The sequence below is a fragment of the Antennarius striatus genome, chromosome 2 (genome assembly GCF_040054535.1).
Source record: "Antennarius striatus isolate MH-2024 chromosome 2, ASM4005453v1, whole genome shotgun sequence".
Classification (NCBI taxonomy): Eukaryota; Metazoa; Chordata; class Actinopteri; order Lophiiformes; family Antennariidae; genus Antennarius; species Antennarius striatus.
In genome coordinates this window covers 26,794,411-26,806,390 of record NC_090777.1, presented here as the reverse complement: position 1 = coordinate 26,806,390, position 11,980 = coordinate 26,794,411, and positions in this window count along the sequence as shown.

Genomic DNA, 11,980 nt, shown 5'->3' with positions numbered 1-11,980 from the left:
TTTTGGAAAATGGATTGTTCTAAAAGTTTAGTGTGCTGAGTCCCAAAGCTACCCCCCCCCCTCCCTACTGTGTGTGGCTCTCTGCAGGTCCTAGTGCCTACCCCTCCATGTACGTTCTACGGAAAGAAAAGCACAGCTGCTCATAATTTACACCTAACTGCTGTTATTTACTTTTTCCTTACAATCACTCTTTGCTTCTGTTACAAGGATAATGGAAAATAACCTTAAGCATATAGGTGAGTCAACTTCCGTTCATGCTTGTCTTGACGTCATAGCGAGGGAGGCCAGGCTTTGTCCGCGTCGTCCCTCACCTGAGTCATTGCAAAGATTGGCATGAAGAACCTTGGACACTTCTGCATCATGGATGGAAGAAAGGGTGATTGTGTTGGCAAGCTCAGTTGACCATTTCAAAAATGTGGTACACTGTAAAATGTGATTTAAAAAAAAGAAAGAAAGCTCTTTTTCACTGTTAACCCTGAGGTGACCATTCAATGTAATTCATCCGCGTTACAAGAAAGACAGTTGATGGTCTGCTGCAATCAGAACCCCCCCCCCCTGCTTCTTGTCATTGCAAAAGTAGAAAAAGTGGGCAATAGAATTAAACCAAGCGACGATGATACCCCCTCATCCTGTGTGGAGATCAGCCACACCCTGCATTCAGCTGGGCCTCCAGGCTCCAGTATCACAACAGTCTCTTGCTGACATTTCTCTCTTGTTTATGCATCTTCATTTTCCTTGTCTTTGCCTCTTTCCTGCTCAGTCGTTTCTGGTTCTTTGAGTTTCTGTCTTTCACAGCTTTCTCTCTGACCTGAACCGTATCGTTGTCAGAGCCCCTGGCGCTCGGCAGACAGACATCCCACCCTTCTTCTCCGACAGGCAGAGGGATGGCGAAAAAAAGAAAAGATAAAATGGGAGAAAGGAAGGATTGTGTGACGGTGTCATCCTTTTTCTCGTCCTCCTGGGAAAAAGGAAATTCCTTTTTCCTTAGAGTTGATTGTCTTTGGTGTTAATGTGAAAAGTTAACTGGGTGCAAATGAGCCTTGGAAGAAATAACATAGATGAAAACTTGAGAGGGGTTTCTAACTCCTCAAGAATTTTGACCCCCCCAATGACGGGTTCAAACCCAAGTGGGCATTTCCCTAAAGCTGACATGGCTCTTTTTTAGGTTCTCTCTCTCTCTCTCTCTCTCTCTCTCTCTCCCTGTGTGTGTGTGCATGTGTGTGTGTGACTGTCAAAACTGCCTTGGTCCTTGTTATCACGGCGAAGACTGAAAGGGGAAACCCCTAGTCAGTGAACTATGAACCTGCACCCCACTCTGGGATTGGTTAAGGGTGAGAAATGCTGAGGGGGGATGAGCACTCCGGGGTTGGGAGGTTGTAAAAGGTCAAGAATGCATCAATATCCTCATATTTCAGGCATTTTTGACAGTTGAACTGCTGAGGAGAATCGGTGGACATGAGTTTGACCTTGTTTTAGATGATGTTTTAGATTATTTGTAATTTATTGACTGATTCAAAAAAACTGCGTTTGATCAAGTTCAAATCTAATTAATTTTATAATGAATGTGGGTTAATATTCTTTGGTGTCATAGTATGAACGCTGATTCACTAATTACGCTCTTTCAGCTCAAATGCAAATAAAAAGGAAAACTTCAAACAAACAGTAGGTGATTAGTATAAATAAGTACAAACATTTAGATGCCTGAGAATTCCATTGTCATGTCAGAAGTGTAAAGCTTGCATAGGGTATCGATTGCAAATGTACGTATATGGGTTTATTTGCCACCGGACATGTTTACGCGGGGATTCAACTGGCATGGTAGTCACTAGAATGCATGCATTCACCAGGGACCAACAGTCTCTGTTAATACACTTCAATATAATTTATTAACCTGGTCTAGTTTATGTAAAGGAAATCACTCTTAGTTTCTTGAGTAGTTCTTTAGTAGTTTAATATTAATACCAGTAGTTTCTTTCATAATAAATGAAAATGCTGAGAAAAGATGAGTGTCATCTTTATCCAGATCATATCCCTAAGTTGATGATGTTTTCATGTGCCCCACACTCCCATTCAATGTAATATGAAATAGCACATGTATGATTTAAAAAAAAAAAATCTTACATGAAGAATGTAAGCAGAATTTAGAATAGAAGCATTTTTTGATGTTTTTTTTTTTTTTTTTTTAAAAAAGAAGCTTCAAACCGCAATGTTAAAGGAAGAAAAAGGAAATGGATCCATCCCTTAATCCAAATCCAGTCCAGTTTTGTGTTATTGCTGAAAAACCAACAGACTAACCAACAGACCAATTAATGGATGCAGGTATAAACATTGGCAGAGGGAAGACATTTAACACACCCTTTTAATGAATAATGAAAATCAGAGTTTGTGGTTTCGTAGGAGTTGTGGTTTGGTAAACTACTCTGAATCATTACAACAGTGCATGTCTTTACATTTGTGTGTTTGTGTGTCGCTATGAGTCTCAAAGGTAATTTGGATGACTAACACTCCACTCCTAATGTGTGGTCCGGCTTAATGAATTTCTTAATAATTTTCTTTTTGTTTTTTTTTTAACTTGTGACACTAGGATACAGAGAATTCCTATCAAGATCAATTCAGCACAATATCTTTATCATGTGCAAGAGAGGGTCCATTCCTGGTATTTTTGATTTGCAGTTTACAATACGTGTTTCCAAGTACCAAAACAACAGATTAATCCTTAGCTACGTTTGATATACAGTATATCTCAGTTAAATCTATGGAAAGTAGTTGGACAGGTTTCTCACTGGCACAGATATGAGATGACAAGCCTGCTAAAACATACAGACAAAATCATGTTGAAGCACACATCCCCATTCATTTCAATCATACCAAGACGGACACCGTGTCTCCGTCAACCAGAGCGTTGCTTCTGTGTTTATTAAGATCCTCATTCATCTAGTTGACAAGAGATCAAATGAAAGCAACTTCACAAAGAAGTCCAGCCAAAAAGATGAGAACCTGAACCTGACTACAGCTCAAATACGTTAAATTTTAATTCAAAGGGAAAAATTACATTTTCAGTCACTGTAGAGATGGATTATTAAGCCAAACTATATTAGCAAAAAGTTAAAATAAAAAAAGCCATATTTTAGCAGATTATACAGACAAAAATCCTCTTATCGTATTAACTTTAAAATATTTCAGAAATACTTTAGTTTTTTTCTTTTTTTGTGCATTTAATTGTTAACTCTACTTTTAGTTTGTCACCAGAAATGGACTCAGGTGAAACGAACGCACCAATTTCACCTGGTAAATCATTCAGTGTAAAGTTCCTATATGTAAGCTGATGATGGTGAAGTGTGTGATAGACGCAAGATGCAATTTCTTAAGACAGAAATTGTGTATGTGTGTTTCAATTTGAATGAACCACTGCTTTTAATGCAATGCATCGGCCATCTTTAGCCCAATGGGAATGTACAGAAGCTTGTCGCACACATAATAGTCCTAGAAAGCTTCTAATGGCTTCTTTCATCAAAAAATGAACCGTACCAGAGCACTAGTAGACAATCATTAATATGGCTTATGAATGGCTGAATCAGTCAAATTAATCTATAGATGCACATTATTTGTCAATGATAAATGTCTAATCTTCTTTCCTACCATTCAAAGTAAAAATTACCTCTGACGGTAGCCGTTGTCTCTGCTTTCTCAATACTTTCTCAACACAATACAGGCTTTTGAAGATCACACACTAAGCAGCCTGCATTACGCATCTTTCCTTTGGCTGGACTCGGTCGTCTAATTGATGACAAATCTCTGCTCTAACGTTTCCCATAGCGTTTATTCTTTCCTTTTCTTAGTGGTGTGTAAAAACCTACGTCAATGGATTCATCATCCATTGAGGTTTTCTGGTCCAGTAGTCCATATATCACGTGGTAAGGTGGCTGAGTGGCTTAATTTCACCTGCACCTTTGTTGACTGTGTGTGCCTGTGGTTGTATGCATGCATGCATCTCTTCCTGCGAGGTGACTGAATGGCTGTGTCTCTGCGCATTGTTGAGTTACAGGGCTCGTCCTCCTACACCCTCATCATGGCCTTGTGCTGACGCATCCCAGAAGCCTCTTCACTCATTGACTCTTCTGTCCCCTTCCTCCCACGGCCTTGCATTGCAGAATCCGGCTATTGTCCCATCAGGCGGTGTAAACAGGCTAGCAAACAGCAAGACCCACACTCATACATACGATGCAGCGCGCACAGTATAGAACATAATAAACCATACCTGAACCTATAGAAGAAGAAAAAACAAACATGTGATGCTTGGATAACGTCAAAGACCTTTTTCACAAACAGGATTTTTTTTTTTTTTTACAGTATTTCCTGCAATTTGCTCTGCAGCCCAAATCTCCTCTCTGTGGAAATCGTGCATTTCATTAAAAGCCAAAGTCCCTGTGTGTATTTGTGTGTGCCTTTGTCTGTTACTGTAGTTCTGTGTGCTCAATAAGCAAGTGTATTAACCTTTAGCCTCTCTCACCATTGTTTATATAACATGTCCCACAACTACTGAACCCCATTCCCAGAGACTTTGGCAAAATGCTGAACCTACCCACATCTTGTGTCAATTTCACATCTGGGTTAGTGCCAAGTTAAGGGATGAGAGTGAGCCTTAAGACACTGTACTGTTGTGCATCCCACAGCTGGACTCAGTCAGTCATTTTATTTCCTTAACATTTTAATATATCTTGTTTTATGTTAGATATTTTAATATATTCCCTCATCTTTATTGCAACCCTTCTGTGGTTATTTCTCTTAAATGAGCCACTTTGTCTTTTTAATGTTCTTTTTTCGTTGGAATTAAAGAAGAGAAAGGACATTTATAAATCATTTCTTATTTCCTATAGTATTATAGGGATTTTGTTGCTATAGCTTCATGATTAACGCTGTCTCAACTCCAGAGCAATGTTTTTTAGCTGTTGGACATTTCTCAGACACAGAGGGCATTGTGTCTCGTAATGAAGCTCTGGCCTCAGGGTCCGTTGCTTCACAGCTCAAAACTCATGGATACGTCGGCTTTTATCTCTGCCTCAAAACACATTGTGAAAGTAATCACAGCAGGAGTCAGTAATGGCTTTCATAAAGTCACATAAATCTAGGAGCAAACCCAGGATGCATGGAGCTGTACATAGTAGAAAATTACTTGGCTCGCATCCTAACCAACATATCAAAATCAATTTTATGATCCATTTTCCAGGAGCAATCATACAGTCATGCCCACGCAAGCACAGAGACATTGAACCTTAATCACAAGTTCTGACAATATCTAATTTCCATCATCTTTTCCCCACAAGCTTCCCAGTTCTCTGATTATTTTCCAGAAATGTTTTCCCCCCTTTGTACAAAAATTCCACAGACATGAGCCACTGTCTAAAGCCACTACTTTTCTCCAAAAATGTGAAACTTTTGTGACTCACGTCCTACATCAGATCATGTCAGAACATGTCCACTGATACCTCCGCACAATGTCACACTGATAATTATTTCCTCTCAATTTGTTGAAGAATTTTTCCTGTTCACTTTCAGTATTATTAAGTTGACTTAGTCATGAAGGAATCATAAAGTATTAGTAGTTACCTACTCCTTTGGAATGTTGACAAATGTCTAAAATGATAAACTACAGATAATTATGTCACAATTTATCTCATTTCCACACTGATCAGTTCAGCTCAGATAACATTTTAGTAAAGGAATTTGAGGCTAAATAGCTTTCAAATTTCTCAGGAGCTGATTGAGACCAAAAGAGAAAACTTAAAAACCAATGTTTAACTAAACACTGAAGAACTGGATAGACATATTATTTCAAATGATTGTTAATGTTGCTTTAATTTAATTGACGTCTAACTGCCCAACTGATTGATATCACATTTCCCCCATAATTATATCTCATTACGTAACCAAAAACAAACGATAAAATTGTTAAATCGATCACCACCAAGTTACCACCACTAAATTGACACAATTTGGTCATTTCTTGGTTCCTCTTGAACAAAGCACAATGGCTGCTTGAATTCTTTTTCTCGTTTTGCTTTCCAGGTGGCTGCATGGCTCTTTACAATTAAATGATGCATGAAAACAGTTGAACATTCAGGAATTACTGACAATAATACGTTTTAATGTGTCTAAAAATGTAAGAATATAAACCATCCACTTCCCTGTAGATGAAACCGTAATGTGTCGCCAGCTCACCGCGGCGCCACATCAAGGGGAGGACAAACCTGGAACTTTCTTGCCGTGAAGTGACAGCACTACCCACTGCACCACCGTGCCCCCAATATATAAAATAAAATTAAACAAACTGAAGAGACCAAAATGATTCAGGTTCGTATAAAGCATGTGAAATTTCAGTGAACTCATTCCAGAGTTTTCTGAGATGTAGTAAAACGCGACTGAAGAGATAACGTTTTAAGGAGATAACAGTCCCTCTTGCTTCCCCCATTAAACTTCATTTCTCTATTAAAACCGCAACAGGTGGCAAACATCTCGAGAGCACACTGCTCTGCATGTAAATATGCAGTCATCCCTCAATAAAAGCAGCAAAGCAAACTTATTTAAAAGTAAAAGATGATGCGTCTCTGCCACAAGATGATGAGGAAAAATTTATGGTGATGAAAAGAAACAACAAAAGATTAGCTGAATTTTCATTATTGTTAAGATTTTATTAACCTGTGACTTGAGCTTGATAACTTGTCAGGAACATTTCCTGTTACAAACATGGCATGGCAACCTGAGAAAAATACATATAGTATTACACTCTGACGCAAAAGTATCATTCATCATTTCCTTAACCTCAATTTGTAAAGCTTCCTGGGCATATAATTATGCTGTCAAATATAATGACAGTAGTGTCAAAACAGGAATCGTTTTTGATCAAACACTTTTAATCTCCACGCATCTATGATATTGCTGCACCCTTTTTATCGAGATATACTGAGAGTTTAAATAGGTTAAAGGTTTATGGTATAGAGGTATAGAGGAGGGTAGACAAAATTTTTTAGAAAAGAACATGGTGGAAAAGGTAAAGAGATGGGGTGAATTAAAAGAGACAAATGAAAGAGGAATCAAGGAGGACATGGCTTTACTCCTTAAAAACACAAACACACACTTAAGAACAGGTTTACATTGGGTCACTGTGGACACATCAGACATACGTACATACATACATTCACAGATACAAACAGAGCTTTACCCTCTCTACATTTAAGAGCATGCTTAAAACTCCAATCACTTTTGCTAAAACAGATAGGACTGGCTTCGATCACCCACTAGATGTGTAGCCCCCGTGTTTTATGGGGGATTGTCCATAAAATACGGAGCCTGTCTTTCCTCCTCTTCCTTTCCTTCTCCACACTGTCATGTGCCATTAGTGAATGTTACTCATGTGGATTCTTCCCCGCTGTGTTTGCTTTTCCTTCTCCCAGGGTCTATAATCATGATTGCACCTACTGCTAAGGTCCCAGTTCAGCTAGATAGGTAGATAGGTAGATATATACTTTATTAATCCCGGAGGAAATTGTACATATCCACTGCTCAGGCATTACATACTAAATAAATACTGGATAAACACCAAGAGAAAAAGAAACACTGACACCACAGGACATACCACAAGACATACACTACCCCCCGCTCCTCCTGAGAGAGTCATTGTACCCCCTGATGGCACGGGGCGCGAAGGAGGACCTCAGACCTCTCTGTGGAGGTGCTGTGGGACAGCAGTCTGCTGCTGAAAGTGCTTCTCTGCTGGGAGAAGGTGGTATGCGGGGGGGGGGGGTGTTGTTCATAATAGCCTTAACTTTAGACATGGTCCTGCTCTCCAGAAGCGTATCCACAGAGTCCAGGCTCAGCCCGACCACTGAGCCCGCTCTGCGGATGAGTCTGTTCAGACGGTCCATATCTCTTTTCCTGCCCCCCCCCCCACCCTGACACACAATACTACACATTATTATTCTAAATAATAGCATCATGTCAGTCACTTTTTAAAAAAATTCTTTTTATTTTAGATGTTACTTTTTTTTGCAATAAGTATATTATCATACCTGTAATGACTCAATAATAATCCTCACTGTAGTTGCCAAATGTTTCCTTATGGGAATGTTTGTGATTAAAAAAAAAGTAGTTAGATATGGAATAATATAAATAGTTAAACTGCTGACAGACTAACTTGCAAGACAGGAAACAGCCTTAACAACTATCTGTTTACACTCAATGTATAAAGTAATTTTATGACAACATTATGACACCATGGAGATCCCAGGGTGTTTCCATCTCTGACTAATTTGAATCATTTTACAGGCAGGTGAAAGCTGTGTGAGAACCCTGAGGGTGATTACTCTCCTTGGCTGGAATGCCAATAAGAGACACTGAGATTGGTATTCCTGTTAGAGAGACAAAGCTCAATTACCACCCCCGCAGACCTGCAGGCATGACCCCCACATGTCTAACTAGAATTTAAAACACTCCCAGTCTGTTGCACATGCGTTGTAACCTATCCTCTCCAATATCAGCTGCCCAGCAGGTACCGGTCCGGCCTCACTTTGCTGTGACTGGTGAAGAGTAGGGAGGTCCTCTCTAGACAGAGATGGCACCATAGGACTGGAACACGAGACAAGACCCTATTCCACCTTAAAAAAAAAAAAAAAAAAGAGGTCAGCAGGTCCCTTGAGAACCAGTTGTCAATCATAATTACAACCTGGGATTTAGAGCTCACACATCAAAATCATACATCAGTGTGAGACACTGGAGGCACCTGTTGTTATTGCTGCAAGCAGAGCAAAAAAAACCCCAATCTCCCATTACACCTTTAGGACATTAATACAGAACCTTGAGGTGCAAGACAGGAGCCACATTCTGCTTTGATCAGGCTGGAAGAGAGTGAGACAAAGAGGTGTGTGTGGTAAAGGGGGGCACAGAAAGAGAAAAGACAGACACACAGAGATGCACAGTAATGTCACCGTTAGAAGTTATATTGATATTAATATTGTAAATATCAGTATATATTAAAAATGTATTGCACTAAGCATGATACTAATGCTATTACTGCTACTATTAGGGTTAATACTATATAGGCCCAACAACAATTCTTTTTAACTCTTGGAATTAAAAAGTCTCAAGAGGGAAAATAAATTACGAGGACAAATAAAACATAAAATCATACAGATGGAAAGGGAGATGAGGAGAGAAATGTCTCCTCATCTCAGTGCTTCCAGCAGCACAACTAAGGCCAATCCTGTGCCAACAAGGGACCAAGACTGAGGCGGTCATGGGGGATCATGCAACCCCTTCCAGGGAGTGTTTTAGTTGTAGTCTGATTATTTATTCCTCTCAGAGTTAGCAAACATTTGTTGAAATGCACGCTAATGAGTAAAATTATTAGGAGGGCCATCCACTGAATCAGTGCAGCATATCTATTGGACACAGCTGATTAGACAACATGAGTACTGCAGGTATAGAAAAAGACAATAAGATGCAGGAAAATGATCTCTATCAAGGAGCAATTTTGAGATACAATTAAATTGTTAATGCATTAATTCATTATATTTATTCATTTTCTTAGCCACGTATCCTCTTAGGAGGTCAGAGCCTATCCAAGCAGACTTTGGGGTATGCCCAGGACAAGTCACCAACCAATCGCATATTCATGCACTTTAGCATCACCAATTCAATTATATATGTTTTTGAAGCCAAAGAACCCAGAAAGAAACTACGCAGACACAGGGAGAACACATAAAATCCTCATAGAAAGATATCTGTGAAGATTGATGAAATGGTTCTTTTGTTTAAAGTATTTGGAAAATTCATACATGGTTGATCTTCACCGGAATCCCTTTACACAACACAGGCCCCTTGTTGGCTGTACCACAGCAAGGAAAGTAAGGAGTATGATTTATGAAAATATCAAACATGTATGAAGAGAGTGGTTGCATCATACTCAAAAAGTCAAGCCACTTTTTCAGCAATTAACCTTTCTTTTTCCCCAGCAGTTGTTGTACAGAGGTGGAGAGGAAATTCCTGTTTTTGATAGCTGATGAGAGGAGTTTGTCTCACAATGAAGACTTTACTAAAGGTTCTACCTACAGTGAGGATGTATGAACATGACTTGGAGAAAAGTACCCAATACCGAATGGGCAAAGGTAAGTTTAGTGACCTCAGAGGTAAGTGTAGTTGAGCTCATAGGCTTCTATGCAGAATAAATGTGGCTATTTATACACAGATGTTTGTTTTTTTGAGTATCACCTTTGATACAAAAATTTTGAGGTTGAACTCAACACCATATTGTTGTCGACATTGATGCAAGAAAGACACCAAATAAGGTTTGGTAAATTGAGTGATGATCCAGGGACGGGCGACATGTGGATCCAGGAAGGCTTTTGTCAGTCACACAAACATATCGAAAATAAGGAGTTTGTTTGAGTCAAAGGTTTTATGAGCTTTTAGGGCTCGTTCCTTTGTCCTGAGCTGTTCTTTGGTACGCTTCCGCAAAAAAGGATTTGTCTAAGTCTGGGAACATATTAAACGGGAAATACCATCATAACCCAAAGTGTGTCATAGAAATCAGATCACCAGTCCAGTCTAGAGGTAGCAAGGAAACAAATTGAGAGTGAATAGTAAGCATGGATGAATAATTAACACACACACACCAACACACATTTTCATACACAATTAAGAGGGACACATACCAGATCTTCCACGTCAAATCTTCAAGACCATTTTTGTCATTGTTTAGATATAACCACAGCAGAGTTTACGGGAAAGGCCCCAGAGATAGTGAATTACTGATATAAACAGTGGCATTGGTAATATTAACAGTTTCCTCTGGACACTCTGGTCAGATGGACTTGTTGCCGCTGCTGCTTTAAAGACACATACTTAAGATGTCTCTTGTAAGTTTAAAAATAAACAAAAGGACCATACCTTTATATGTGAAATATTATATTGTATATATTCAAACACACATACATATATACACACATATATATTTTTCTATTGAATAATCTACAGAAATAAAATTAACATTCTTCATCCAGTCTTTAAGGATTCATGCAAAGATAATTTTGGATTTTACGTTAGGATAATGACAACCGTTTGCTCATTCACATACATAAAAGTACACGAATGAGTTTTTTGTTTTTTTTCCCACAGGGCTTAACGTGTCAGTTGTAAGAAGTGTTTTCAAAATTAAATATTGTGGTGGGCAGGCCTTTCTTTAAGTTTTTTTTTTTTTTTGTCAAACTGTTGTCATGGTGATAATAGTATACCTTCCTTCCTAGTATGTCTATGTTAGACTGGTTTGCACTTTGCCGACAAGTTTGACATTTACGATTCTAAATGTTTTTACATTTTGTATTGAAAATTATGCTTAAAAATACTCCAAGCAAGTAAGTTAAATGTGATGGTAAAAAGACATGAACAGCATTTTTGACATGAAGAATACTGAAGAAGAAACTGGAGATAAACTGGAGGCACATGCAGGAAGCAAAAGGAATCTTCTGGCACCAAGAAAAACCTGAGGCTGGATTAAATAGGCCGTTGATTACAACTACCTGCAAGTGTGACTCGTTACCCCTCCTGATGAGAAGACGAGGAGAGAAAGGATCAGGAAAAGAAATGCCCGAAACAGGATCATAAAAATTAAATTATACAACACACTGAATATTCATGACTTTGCCAGTATGGAAAAAATAAACATTTCCATCTGCAATGTAGAAAATAGGCTTTTTTTTTTTTTACACTTGTCTGAGTGTGTCAATGTGTAATTTCAGTTAAAAGTGGATTAAAGGCTTCTCTTGCAAAACCGCTGGTGGAGCCTCTTAAGCTCCTTTTTGCTTTCTGATTTTTCACGCAATGTGGTTTACAGTACATAATCTGACAGACAGCAAGGATGGTACTGGCCTACATGGCTTAGTTACGGCCATTAAAACAAAACCCAAGACAAAAACTATGCCACATAGTA